Here is a 14,591-nt window from a genome sequence, read left to right on the forward strand (position 1 = left end):
TTTGGTTAAACTATAATGTTTTCCCCATGCATTATTCATATCTGCTTTCCCTATTGCATATAAATGCTCATGAACCCTCTTATATAACTGTTCAGTAGTTATGCCCGCATAATAAGCAGAACAAGAAGAACAGACAGATAAATATACTGCATGCTTGGATTTACAAGTATAAAAACCTTTAACAGAAATGTTCACATTATTTGTTAAAAGTTCAAAGTTTTAAAATGTATTTAAAGCTGAAGAAGCTTAAGCATCAGTATAGGTAAATAGAGATCTAATTAGATTAATTATGCAATTGTCTTACTGAAGTGGCTTTAATATGGATAGAAAGATGAAAGCTGTGAAAATGTATTTAATGCCCTTAGTCTTACATTTAAGTCAGGTATATTTATATAAGCCAGAGAAGTTGCAGATGGCAGTCAATAAACAGCTGAAGGAATTTGTGAGGGAGGGGAAGAGGACAACAGTTAAGTGGAATACATTCATTCTCTCCATACAACAAGGTGGTTTATGGAAGCCTGATTTGAAGGGTTACTTTAAACCTATGCATTTAAGGCTCATATATATAACTCAAACAGAAGGTTATAAATCATAATGGCAAAGGATGATGATGACGATGATGGTGATGATGATGAAACATAGGGGGGCACTCAAAAGATAAAGACAGCCAATGATTTTGGATACAACTCATTAAGGAGAATAGTCATACAGAAGATTAGGTTCATAAAGAAGTAGTATTCTAAGAGCTAAGCCGGTGTAAGCATGGAGGAAGAATAGATTACCAATAGGTAAAAAAAGTAAACTAAGAAATAGCAGCATACTGAATGAGACAGGCTATGGACTACAGTAGCTATATTCACCAACTCAAAGAAGACTTCGCACTACTAAATACTTCAAACCTTTAATGATGAGCGCTTTTGTCTTTAAACATAAAAACTTCTTCAGATGTTGTTGCATGCTGACTGTAAACATCATTCAAAGTAGGTAAGAAAAGATTGAGAAAAAAGAATAAAAAGGCAATTTAAAACTGAACAATATAACAAAAAAATGATATGCCTCTCAAGTCTACAAAAAGTCCTGAAGGTATAGGATTTTTTGTATGGAAGTCTTTGCATAGATATTGTTGTACCCCAAGTAGAATTTAGAGGATATAACTGGAAACATGAGTTGACATATTTTCAAAATTCCCTGCAGAATACTTTGATATAAACGTTGGGGGAATAAATGGCTGCAATTAAAGAAATTTGAGGTAGCAGGCAACTGTATTGCTGGAAAGGAATTTCCTTTACTGCGATGGAGTATTTTTTGTCTTCTGGTATGTTGCTCAGCATTATATCCTAAGCAACATACTGTAGTAGCAGGGGTGGGGGGGGGGTTACTGTGCTTGCCAGTTCAGCATCACTGCATAGTCAGTCATTGTTGCCCCATGATAAATGAAACCTGACTGGCAGGAGGGCTGTTTAATATAGAACATAGTTGGCTAGTACTCAGAAGAACAAAACTGTGGCATACCCTTTGCATGATCTTGTTCCATTGCATTATGGGATTTAAAAATCTGAAATATCTTTGTACACCATTCTGTGGCACACAAACTCTGCACAGTAGCTTAGGATTTTTATGACTCTATTTCATAGATACTATAATATCGATAACTTCACATACCTGTATATGAGTCATCATATTCTGGTCTTCAGCAAGAATCATCAATATCATCCTTTAAATTCTCCATGATTTATTTTCATTTACAATTTTCAATGTTCTTGCTCACATGAGATTCCTCTTTGATAGTTAGGGTGCACTTTTATAAAAGCCTACTAACCCTCTGATCACTGTTGAACCTTGAAGATGTAGTTTTGCTACTGCCCACTGTGCTTGTTTGAATATGTTCAGTGTTGTTTTAAATTGCCTGCATTTGCTTGGCCTAAAGCTAATCTGCTACAAGATGATACATGTTAAACTCCAATGCTACAGATTATTATAATTTCCCAACATATTTTATTAAAAAAGACCAACAATACCTGTAATAAGTACTTTTGTGTACTTCTTGAGTTGTAGTGTAATAGCTCTGCACATTTTTATTGATTTTCTAGTAATCTACATAAAAATTGCTGTGGTTTGTACTCCAGTCGGAGTGGGGAAATAGCCTAGCCATTTCTAGGCCTCTGATTGCTGTAGATCCTTAAAGATTTCCATTTTGTTATTGGCCAGTGTGCTCATTTGAATATTTTCAGCTTTTCTGGTTTGTTTTTGCACAACCAAGAGTTTATTTGCTATGAGCTGTTACATGCTAAGCTCTAATTATGTTCAGTTTCATTTAAAAACAGTTTTTTGCACCATCGTTCCTACTATTTCCTCAGGATAATGTCTATTGAAAAAAATCTCTTACTTCTACCACTTCTTTGTCAAAATCATCTAAAGTTCTTAATCTACCTGACTCGATGATTTATCATTTTATTACATTGTGCTTCACAAAATTATGATGCAGATTTCTATAATGCAAGTACATATTGCTACTTATTTTTATGCATGTTTAGTTCAAACTCTAACTTCCTTTTTTATATAAAAAAGAAAGAAGTGGCAATACTATTAAATGAAATAATGAATGCAAACCTCTTATTTATAAGTCAGAAGATATTTCAAGTAGAAAAGTTTTACTAATAAAGCTATATTTATATTGCATTATACAGTTTGTGATATCCCTGCACTGGCCCAGTAATCAAGGAGCTTCAATCCTCACCACTGGTAACAGTGAGGGATGTATACAATGCGAGGATAACAAGTACACACAGTAAAGCACAATTTCCCTTAAGAGCACACAGACACCACAGTCAGTCTAAGCTGGTTTCTCTCTCTTTCTCCAGATCCACAATAAGTTTTATTTATTTATTTATTTTATTTTATTTTACATTTGTTGACCGGGCTAGTCTAACTGGACAAATATCCGTTTTCAGTAGAGGCCCGGGGAGAAAAGCTCCAATTACATGAAGTAAACAAAATCATTAACATTAAAAATCATTAGCAAAATACCATAAGTTCAAGGGTAGACTTATACAAAATTAATGGAAACAAAAAAATATCAAGCAGAACAATATTCAGAAAAATAGTTGGTTAATAGCAGAATTACAGGGTAAGCAACATTCAGCAGTTAGATACAAACAAATTTAAGATGTGATAACATGGTGGAGAAAAGAAAAATGTTAGCGGCATTTTCAAAGATAATACTGTCAAAAGTTAAACATAAGTCTTTAGAGGGACAGTTGGGCATGGTGGGGAAGTTGGGAGTAGTAGAGGAGTAATTTCAGTCAGGGTTAGCACAAGGACACAGCCATTGAGTTTTAAGATGTTCTTTGATATGTCTTTTGAAAAGGGATGTAGAGTCAAGGTTTGTAATTTCCTGAGGTAGTTGATTCCAGATCTTCCCGACAGAATTTGAAAATAATGAGTCCCCAGCTTTATTCTTTGATTTGGTCAAGGCTACAAGGAGTTTATTAGCTGAGCGTAGTGTGGCTAGGTTTTTATAAGGTGAAATCAGTTTTGTAAGGCTAGGGGTAGCATCAGGAAAGTAAAGGGTTTTATGAATGATAATAAGTTGTTGATAGAGTAATTGGTTGTTGATTTCTAACCAATCTAGTTGCTTAAGGTTAAGACAATGGTGGGTTCTGAAAGGGGTAGCAGTAATGAATCTAGCAATACTATTGTAACAGGTAGAAAGTTTGGTGATGTTATTTTTGGACAAGTTTGTATATATAGCAGAGGCATAGAAAAGGGTGGAGATCAGGTGTGTCTGGGCCACTGTTTTCTAGCAGTTGGCGTAAGAAAGGGTTTAATTCTGTATAAAGTACCAATTTTTGTTAACTGATTTAATGGTATTGTTAATGTGGTCATCAAAATTAAGATGGTTGTCAATGGTTACACCTAATAGTCGAGTGGTCATATCTGGACTAATACAGGTAGTGTTGTTGGAGGAGATAGTGAAGAAAGGTGTTGGTGATTTGTTTGTAGGGGTAAAGAGAAGAAGTTTTTTTTGGGATTAAGAAGGAGGGATTGTTCCATAAACCATTTTTCTACATCATGGAAGACTGTTTGGGTGAGGGACTGGAGGGAGGTGACGTTATTAGCAGCACAGATTAGAGTTGAGTCATCAGCATATTGAATGCAGATGGCTTGGGGTATATTCAGATGAAGGTCATTAATAAATAAAGAAAAAGAAGGGGACCTAGGATTGAGCCTTGTGGAACCCCAATGTTTACTGGAAGTAAGGAGGATAGAGTGTTGTTCCATAGCACTGCTTGTTGCCTATTTTGGAGGTAACTCCTGAACCATTGAAGAGTTTGTGAGCCAAGTGAATAGAGATTTAGCTTGTGCAGAAGTATATTATGGTTAACCATATCGAAGGCCTTTGACAGGTCTAAGAATAATGCTGATGAGAAGAGATTGTTGTTCCTATTATTATTTATGGCATCAGAGAAGGAAAGGAGGGCAGTTGTAGTACTGTGGGAAGGTCTAAAACCATGTTGACTATTGGCTAGAAGTTTGTTTTGAAGAAGGTAGTTAAGAATTTGTTTATGTATGCATCTTTCCATAATTTTAGCTAATGGGGAGAGTAAGGCAATAGGGCGAAAGTTTGAGAGCTCAGTAGAGGAGCCCCCTTTATGTAGAGGTATTATATAAGATATTTTCCATGAGGTGGGGATTTTTCCTTCAGAGACAGTCCTATTAATAAGAATGGATATGGGGTAGTAAATAGCTTTTGCAGCTATTTGAAGGTATTCTGATGGGAGTTGGTCAGCGGATGGGGTGCAAGGTTTAAGTTTCTTAAGAAGTTTATAAATAAGGGATGAAGGAACTGGCTGAATATAAAAGGCATTGGATGAGGTGTTAGAGGTATTAGGTAAGGAGGTAGTGGAAGAGGGTAATGAATTAGCTAGTGTTTGAATGGCTTCTGTAAAATACTTGTTAAAGGCATCTGGGATCTGGGTGGAATTGTTGAGGTTAAAGCCTGAAGGGTAGGAGTAGTTGAATGGCCTGGTTTAAGAAGTTTGTTAATACCTGTCCAAAATTTTAGGGGATTGCTGATTAGTTTGTTGGAGGTGAAGATAATATTCCTTTTTGTCAGAAAGAGTATCCTTCTTAGTGGCATTTCTTAATTGTTTAAAGAGTAGGTGATCAGATGTACTTTTGGTAGTTCTCCATTTGGCCCAAATTTTGTTTCTAAGGGGCATTTTTGTTTAGTTTGCTTAGTAAGCCACGGGCTACTTCGTTCTTTTCCTAGTAGCACGAAGAGGAGCATGATAGTCAAGGATTTTTAAAAAGTTGGTATTGAAATAGGCCACTGCTTCGTTTAGTTCGAGGGTAGTAATTGGAGACCAGTCACATGCATTCAATTCAGTCAGAAACTTATCAGGGTTAAAGTATTTGTTTGAGCGAGACATCTTTAGTTTATGGGTAGTTGGGATTTTTGTCTAATAACATATGTGAGCATATGGTCACTAATATTATCGGGAAGAGTTCCTGGCAGTACATGTTTGGGTGGTTATTAGTAAGGATCCAGTCAAGAGTTGTTTCTTTTAGTGGGTTTATGGATTCTGGTTGGAGTGTTTATTAATTGAGAGAAGCCAAAAGATTTATATGACTGGTGGGGTGCTGGGATGAACAGGTCTTCCAGTCAATGTTGAAGTCACCAAGTATTATGGTTTCCTGAGGTAGTTGGTTAGAAAGTGAACTAAGTAGGTCTTCTAGAATGTGAGTATTATTTCCAGGGGGAAGGTACATACAAATTAGATAAATCGATTTATTGTTGTTAATGTTTAGCTTGATAGATAATATTTCAGCTTTGGAGTCTAGTGATGGAAGTTCGTTATAGAGGGTGATTTGGAGATTAGATTTATAGATAATAGCAATGCCTCCACCTTTCTTCCTTATAAGTATATTATAGCCAGGAGGGGTAATTTCCTGATCTTGAATAGAGGGTTTTAGCCAAGTTTCAGTAAGACATAGTATATCAAATGCATGTAAGTCAAGTAGTGAATGGAGGTGATGGATTTTGTTATTTAAACTTCTTATATTAAGTTGTGCTATGAGTAAGGAGTTGGCTGTTTTAGTACATGATGATGTTATCCTTAAAGTATTATTATTTAGATTAAAATTATTATTAGTATCGACCTGGGTTAGGATGAATATCTCCATCTAGGAGGAGCTTGTGCTGGGAACAAAAGTGGAATTTAAGGGATTTTGGTGAGTTGTATAGATTCGTTTTGTAGAGGAAGCATGATATATGAGTTGTTCTGTGTTATTTAGGAAGTAGAAAGTTAGAGGTACAGGTTATGTTACTATGGGTAAGGGTATTGAAAAAGAGGTTGGTAAAGTTTGTTGGAGGTGAAGGTTTTGCTCATGTAGAGTGATATTTTCAAAGAAGGTACAATAATAGGGTATGGATAGGGAGGCTATAGTAGTGGTAAGGAGTAGGATAAATGTGAAGTAAGCTTTGAATATAGGAGACATGATATTGAGTAAGTGACAGGTGAATATAGCTAGTAAGAGAATGTGAGTTTAAGAACAAGTAGAGATGAGTTAGCTTATAGAGAAAGGAAATCAGAGTGAACGGGAAAAAGATGAAGAAGAAAATGGAGAAAGAGGAGATAGGCAGAGGTTATAGTTTACAGTTAGGTACTATAGAACAGGAGGATGAAATATGGCAAGGCTAGGAGAAAGGAGAGTGTAGAAATAGGTGAGAAAAGAGAATGGAGATAAGTTGGTGATGAAAATGAATGGGAGGCAGTAGTAGAGATAGTGATTGCTGGGGGTTGGTTGGGTGAGATAGGGGGAGTGTCTAGTGAAGTATAAGTGTAGGACCCTGGGGTGGGTGGGAATTGGGGGTAGGGAGGCCAGAGCAAGTAGAGACAGAGAGATCGGAGACAATCAGTGAGCAGCAGGACACAGGGAGAGGCAGCAAAGCAGGCAGGTAACTGTAAGCAAAGCAGAAAGAGTGGGTTAGAGAGGAGAGTGGAACTAAAAGCACTAAACAGTATAATAGTTAGGAGAAGAGGAGGTACAGCCTAGAAATAGAGGGAAAATAGAAGTAGAAGAAGTTGTGCTCCTAGGGCAGGTATGTGAAGGGAGCAGAAGGAAAAGGAGATTCAATAGCAGGGGCTTTGTGAGAAAAAGAAAGAGAGTAAGGGCACAAAGCCTGTTGTATATCGCCACCTAGTGGGCAGAGTTAGAAGTATCAGCAGATAGCCAGGTTAAAGACTCCACAGGTGGAAGGGATGGGGTAGCAAGGGATATATCCTTCAGGAGGCTAAAGACAAGGAAGGAGGACTGGCTGCAGGCTTTCCTGTTCCAGAGGCTGAGTTACTTTATAATATGCAATTACTGTAAAAATTAGGTAGAAAAGCCTTCAAAACTGGGTCAGGAGTACCAACATACTTAGTAACTTTAGTACAAACAGGTTGAAGCACAGGGCAGCAGAAAATAAAAGGACGGTCCGCTTAGGTAATGCTTGAGGTGGTTCAAAGGTTCTTGGAGTAGGCCAGACACTCAATACAAGGTTTAAAGTAGATTGCTAGGGGGGAAAAAAGGTGAGAGGAAGGGAAATTAAAATAGGAATACAGTTTTAAAAAAGAACAACCTTAGTGTACATATACAGAGAGGTATCCAACAGTTCAGTAACTCAGAGAAAAAAAAACACAAATTCTACTATTCCAAGTATCTTACAGATGCAATAACTTTAGAAAAAAAAAGAAAAAAAACACTTAATTACAAATTACAACTGAAATGCACCAAGAATTGCATTAGTGCTTTAGTTTAGCAAATATAACAGATTGTAAAAACATATTATAGTATATTAAAGCAAATTAACATTTCCTACTTAGAAATTATCTATCAAACAAACAATCCTCATAGGGGTTGCATGTAGGTTGAGTAGTTGTAAAATTGGGTTTAGTGCAACAGCATAGCAGCAAAACAGCCTCTAAAAGATGTTAAAGTATAAGTAAAGCACATTAAACACTTATCTAAATTAGTGCAATTTCTTGTACTAACAGGTTAGGTAACAAGATAAAACATTGCCATGGAAGCTCCCGAGTTTCAAGGCGGAAGGCAGCTGCTGTGAATCTGGTCTTATCACCTAGGGAGTTATATCATACAGCAGCTCATATACTAAAATCTTATTGGAAATTAATTAAGAATAATCCAGGGAAACCCACAATGATATTTCCTAGTAGACGTAATTTAGTAAACGGGTACTATCACCCATGCAGTATTAGCTAGCCACCTTAGACCCCATAGATAGTATTCAAGGAATAAACATAAGTACGACAACATGGACAAGGCTACAAGACTCCTCATTAGCACAGCTATAGGGTTAAGATCTCAGCAGAGTGGCCAAGCTAAGACCTCTAACATCCTCTCTGTCCATCCAGTACTTTGTGTCCCTTCCCAAGCAGCTGACACACAAAAACACACACACACACACACACACACACACACACACACACACACCTGGAAAAGGCTGCCACAGGTTTACTAGCTATGCCCCCATTTGCCCAGATTATAAGGTAGTTCCAGCTGCCACCAGTTACCCTTATCAGGTACTATAATGCCCTTACAAAGGGTGTCCAATCCTACTGTGTAATGTTACTAATAATCCAAATGGTAATCTGACCAATCAAGGCTATTTAAGAATGGCCTGTACAGTGTTACCAAATACATATGCAAGTACTCTAAAAGCTTAAATATGTCTCTCAAATATCAGCCACAAAGATAGTTTAAATATATTTAATAATAAGTAAAAAAAAAAAAAAACAATACTCAGAAAACAAATACAGTTACTTCAGAGTACAAAATCACAGGAAGTATTTAAAACAACATTTCAGGACAGTCTCAGATAAATACAGAAAGTATCTAAACTAATCTTTACTATATTCTTCTCTATATCTAAAAGATATACTATGCCCTAAGTCTTACCTACAGACAACACGCAGGCAGAAGTGCTAAATGGATGTTTCTAGGTCCAAGACAACATAAAATGCCTATTCTCTCTCTGAGAGAGTTCTTAAATTAATAATAAACATTACTGCTGGGTTAGCTTGGATGACATCACTCTTTGTCACCTGACTTTAGTTCCCAGGCTAAACAAATACTAACAGAATTTTAACATCTGTATGAGAAGTACAGATCTCTCAGAAGTTTGCTGAACTTGGAAGTCATAAAACAATAAAACACTTTTACATTTGAAACCTAGTAATTATTTATCTTTCAAAACAATACAAAAACGTCTAGCTCTAGACATTTTGTCTGCCGCTGAACTGAAACTGAGAGATAACACAGTCGTAAAACACTTTAATTGCAACTTATTTTCTTGAAGTTTTGCAAGTTAACTTTGTATGTTCCAGCTTCTACTATTAAAACATACGTTTTCACAGGTAAGTAGTTTATATACATTTCTGTTTTTTTCTAGTAGGGTACACTGTGGACACATCCTTGAAGATCAGTACTGTGCAAACTCTGCTCAACACATACTTCTGCACCAGTAGTTTAATATACACATAACATATAGTTCTCTTACATTTGTAAGACAAGCATATGAATCATGTTGATATTCACAAATGACATATGATTATTTACAAAATTCCAGCTAGCTGGGCTGGCAGCATTTCAGTTTGTCACACAGTTAATACTTCAGTAAAGAGAATAATAAAAAAATATTGGAAGATTTTTTTAAGTAACAATTTCATTTTGAATTAAGGTTGGTAGAAAACTGTATATAGTTAATAAAAGATGGCAGACTTTTAAAAATCTTTTCATAGGTTAGCTGCCTTTGGAAGCTATTTTAAGCCTAGCCAGTTTCCCAAAGGTGAGAACCAAACCCTGTAGTTTGTGTTTGTGAGGCAAACTCCTTAACCATTATGTCAGCCACCAACCCCAACACAGACTAGTAATTGTGCCAATAATAAATGAAAAAAAAAATCCATATGATTTCTGTCAGCAATGTAGTTTTATAAAGAAAAACACTGACTGGTGCAGAATATTAGGGATGTTTCTTTCCCATTTTTATTTTAACTGTATGTCTAATAGAGTTTTATATACAGCTAGCTGCACTACCTGTGAAGGTATTTATATTGGTTGCATGATTAGGAAATCAAATGAAAGAATCTATGAGTATGGGTATGCCATCAGAGTAGATAAGAAAGTAAGAACAATAATGGTCTTAGTGGACATGCAAAAGAATGTATGAATTTCAAGCAGTTTTATTTTTATGCTTTAAATAAAGTGATTTATGATATAAGAGGTAGGGCTCTAAAAAGTATGTTGCATGGAAAATAATTTGATTTGCAGGTGAAACTGAATACATGTGCAAAACCTGGGCTGAATAATTTTTTTAATTTTAAATGTAAATTAAAACAGGGTCATTTTTATGAAAATGTATCACTCTTAAACTAGATCTAAACTTAGTATTGTACAGTCTGAAGAAGCCCTTGAAACGAAAAGTCTTACTGTGAGTCTCATTTTGTTATTTTAATAAAGTTCTGGTGTATATCTGGGCTTCCTATTAAAATGTCGGCACTTGAAATGCTGAGTGCCAACAAGCTAAAAAAAAAAAAGACTGAAAACATAGGAAATGAGTGAATCTCGAGAATTACTTTTTTCACCATAACTCAGAGAAAAGGAAATTTTCTCAGAAATGGAATCCTGGACTCAGTACATGTAAATCCTTTCTTTCTGCCATTCAGTCTCTATATCTTGGGATTCACTTTAGCAGGTACTAACATTTCAAATGGCTACCATGTATCTGATGTTTGCCAGCAGTTTTTTTTTTAATGTACAGATCTCATCAAATTCTATGATGAGGTTTCAAGATTCACGTATTCTAACATAAGGCATTGTCTCAGTGGGGAGCTACACAAAAGAGTTCTGTGCCCACGTAGCAAAATGTACATAATTGACAGTACCTAGCATATCAAAATATAATGGGAAATGTGAAAGCAACCCTCCCTTGTGGTCCAAAACCATACATACACTCTACAGAAAAAGAACAAAATCCTTAAAGTATACATCAGATCTTTGACCTCAAATCAAGGATAATATTAAATTATTTACCGAAAACATAAAAACAACTATTAGGGCACTAAATCAGCCCATGAACTTAGAGTTACATCTGAAGCTAAGGGCAATTACAAATCAATTTTGCTTACTTTATGAAGCTAAGAAACAAGTCTCAATATTTCTCAGAAGTTAATCAAGATGGCACCACCTACTCTGACCTGTTAGACATTGCCAACATATTAGCTAACAAATGCAGTGCCAACCTCACCCTGGAAATGACTATTCGATGTCCACTTATCCTTGAAGGTCACAGACTCTCCATCATCACCAAATTATACATACTAAGGTTCATGTCCATGGGATCAGATAATATATCTGACTGTTTAATAAACAGTAACAAGAAAGCCAGGACAGAAACACCCTTAAACTATCTAGGCACTGGCTTCATCCCTGAAGTTTGGCACACTCCTGTGGTGATGCCACTCAAGAAGTATGGTCCCAGCAGTGACCTCAGAAGTTACAGTCCCATTAGCCTATGGAGTCTTATATGCAAAGCCTTGGAGCATGTATAACTGACCAGATTAACTATGACATCTAAAATGTCATCAGGCTAGACCACAGCAATTTGGCTTTGTCAAGGGCAAGAATTTCAGTAGTCCTTGTGGATCCACAGTCTGTTTGAGGGAGTAACACAAGCCTTTGACAGCAGCCATGGTTTACACATGGCATACCTCACTCTGGCTAAGGCCTTTGAGGCTATACCTCATGCTACCATAGTTAGCAACTCCAATGCATTACAAATCAATCCCTGTGTGGTAACATGGATATGAAATTGACTGTAGGACACAACCCATATGGTGCAAGCAGAATGTGCATTATCAAACAGCATGAAAGTAATCTATGGTATTCTGCTGGGTCTGTGCTGTGGCACCTGCTGTTTGGCATATATTTTTCCAACTTCTAGACCACTAATCAAACTTTCTTGCTAACCAAGTTTGTGGCTAGTGTAAACTAAAAGTCATTGTCAATTCAGCCTATGACATCCAAGTCCTGCAACAAGACTTTATATATGCAAACATGTGGTATGCTAACAACTGGATTACATTAAATAATAAAAAAATTTAACATTGTTGCATTTTTTAAACTATCCTTCCTCTAGCGCACAACCAACAATACTACACTGCAGAATGAGATGGATATTAGAGGACTTGGGTGGATAATACCTTCTCCTTTGATCATCACTAATGACAGTAGTCAGTCAGTCCTTTTCCTTAGGGCAGAACTGATCATCAAATAGGTACAGTATCTTCCAGATCCAAATAAATCTTGTCCTACTATATTTTGCATTAATTAAGGAAATGATTGAATACAATGCCTTGTTCAGGACGTACCTCACTAGACATAGCAAACACTGGCTTAAAAATCCTAAGTTAGCAGAAAAGACAGGAAACGCTGTTCCTTTATTCAGTGTCGTACAGACTCCCTCAGAGGAGAACAAGGGATCCAAATCTTCACCAGCAGATAAATGAAATAAGGTGGAGTAACAAGGATATTACACAGCACCGTCCCTGCGTCTGGAATAGACTCCCACTGCAAATTAAGAAATAATGACATTACCTTCCTTCAAATGGGAACTGAGCAGGAGGTTCAGTCTGACGGTGGGTACTAGCAAGTTGTGAAGGGTCACAAGACTCAAGTGCCTTGTATTTCCTATCAGCTTATGATCCTATAAACATCCATTCCATGTTCTCTTACCAAAATTAGAAAGGAAAAGCTTTCTGATACAAGTGGAACCGTATGTGCAGACATGTCTGTCACAGTCAGCTGCATTCTGTGAAGGGCTAAGAACTCCCAGAAAACATCACAACATCAAATTATGCATTTCTTGGAAATCTATACCAACAATCAATAACTATCATTTAGAACTCCACTGTAGCTATTCAGATCAGATGTTTCCTTATTCAAGATTATTTTGTATCATCATACAAACAAGCCATTATGCCAATGGAAGCAGACTAATGGATCTTTCCCCACTATCAGTATTCTGCAGCTCCCACCTTAACCTCATTTCATTTGTACTTTGTCCCTTGTATCTCGAGATTGATTCAGGACTGGCTGATTTAGTTTGTTTATTTATTTGTTAACTGATTGATTGATTGATTGAGTGATTGATTGATTGATTGAATGGCTGATTGATTGATAGACTGACTGACTGGGCTAGTACAAAAGACCCCTTCAGTCACAATCCAAGCCACAGACAGAAATACAATACTTTTAAATTACACTGGATTAGTTTTATAGCAGCTACATTATGTGGCAGCTTTTAAATAAGGAGAGTTTGTCTAAAGAGAGGGTAACTACAGTGGTTCTGAATATAAGGAGGTAAGGAGTTATATACTGCAAAGAAAAATTTAGAGAAGACTCTTTCTGTAGTGTTTAGGGTGACTGGCAGTATTTGCTGGGTACAGAGCATAAAACATGGGATTTTAAGAGGTAATGGATAGCATTAATTGAGTTTGTAAGATAAAGAGGTTCATAAATTAGAATTATGTAGCTACTATAAGGCAGCAGCAAAGAGAAACATGTCTTGTTCTCTTGATAAGAAGAGCATTAGTAGTAGACAGAAGTAGACAACACTGTATGTGATGATCAGAATGGCTTATGAAGTGATAATTCTCTTTATAGCATTCTTTAGAGCTTTCTTAATTAAGTTAAGATAAAGAACACACGCAAAACATTTAAATACAATAGAAATAAACACATCCAACATGTTAAAATAGTCATTATTATGAGGATTACATAAACCAATGAGAGGAAGTGAACTTTCAAATTTTGGAACTATTTTTTTTTTTGGCTTTTTTACAGTAGTGATGTAGAATTAAACTGTGGGACAGAAAAGAGAATTTGTGGAAGTATCCTAACAGAAGTAAGTTAATCATGAATATGAGAAGAAACAGAGGAGTCAAAGTGAATGTTGATGCATTTTAGGATTAATTTGGGGCCTTGTATTGTCCTGACCTTTACAGTTTCCTCTAGCAACTTGATCCATTTTCAACCATCTGTTAGTTAATTTTGTTTCTTACCCAATTTGATGGCTGATACAAAGACCATCTTTGGCTATGACCCAGGTCAAAGGTAAAAAAAAATCCCAATGTTGTATAACACTAAAAACAGCATAAAATACAGCACAGCTACAAACCGTACAGAAGACAGATGTTGTGTAGCAGCACAAGAAAGTAAAATTACAATTATAAACCGAATAAAAAGATGGTATAACCTGACCGAAGATAGCAACCACTTACCATATTTATGCAGTGGTAAGGTAGCAGTCTCATAAATATGGAAATAAATATTTAAGAGATCATATTTCCTATCTGTACAAAGATAAGGTCATAGTCCCAAGCAGCGTAAGAACAGAAAACAGCTTTACACATGTATATATATTGTATGCCGGCAAAATTGTTCCCCTCCCTATACTAGCTTCCTAGTATCTGTTATCCTATGGCAGTATAGTAACTGCCATATGATGACTGATAATGTATTCCCAC

The sequence above is a fragment of the Protopterus annectens genome, chromosome 2.part0 (assembly GCF_019279795.1).
Source record: "Protopterus annectens isolate FY-2018-M chromosome 2.part0, PAN1.0, whole genome shotgun sequence".
Classification (NCBI taxonomy): Eukaryota; Metazoa; Chordata; order Ceratodontiformes; family Protopteridae; genus Protopterus; species Protopterus annectens.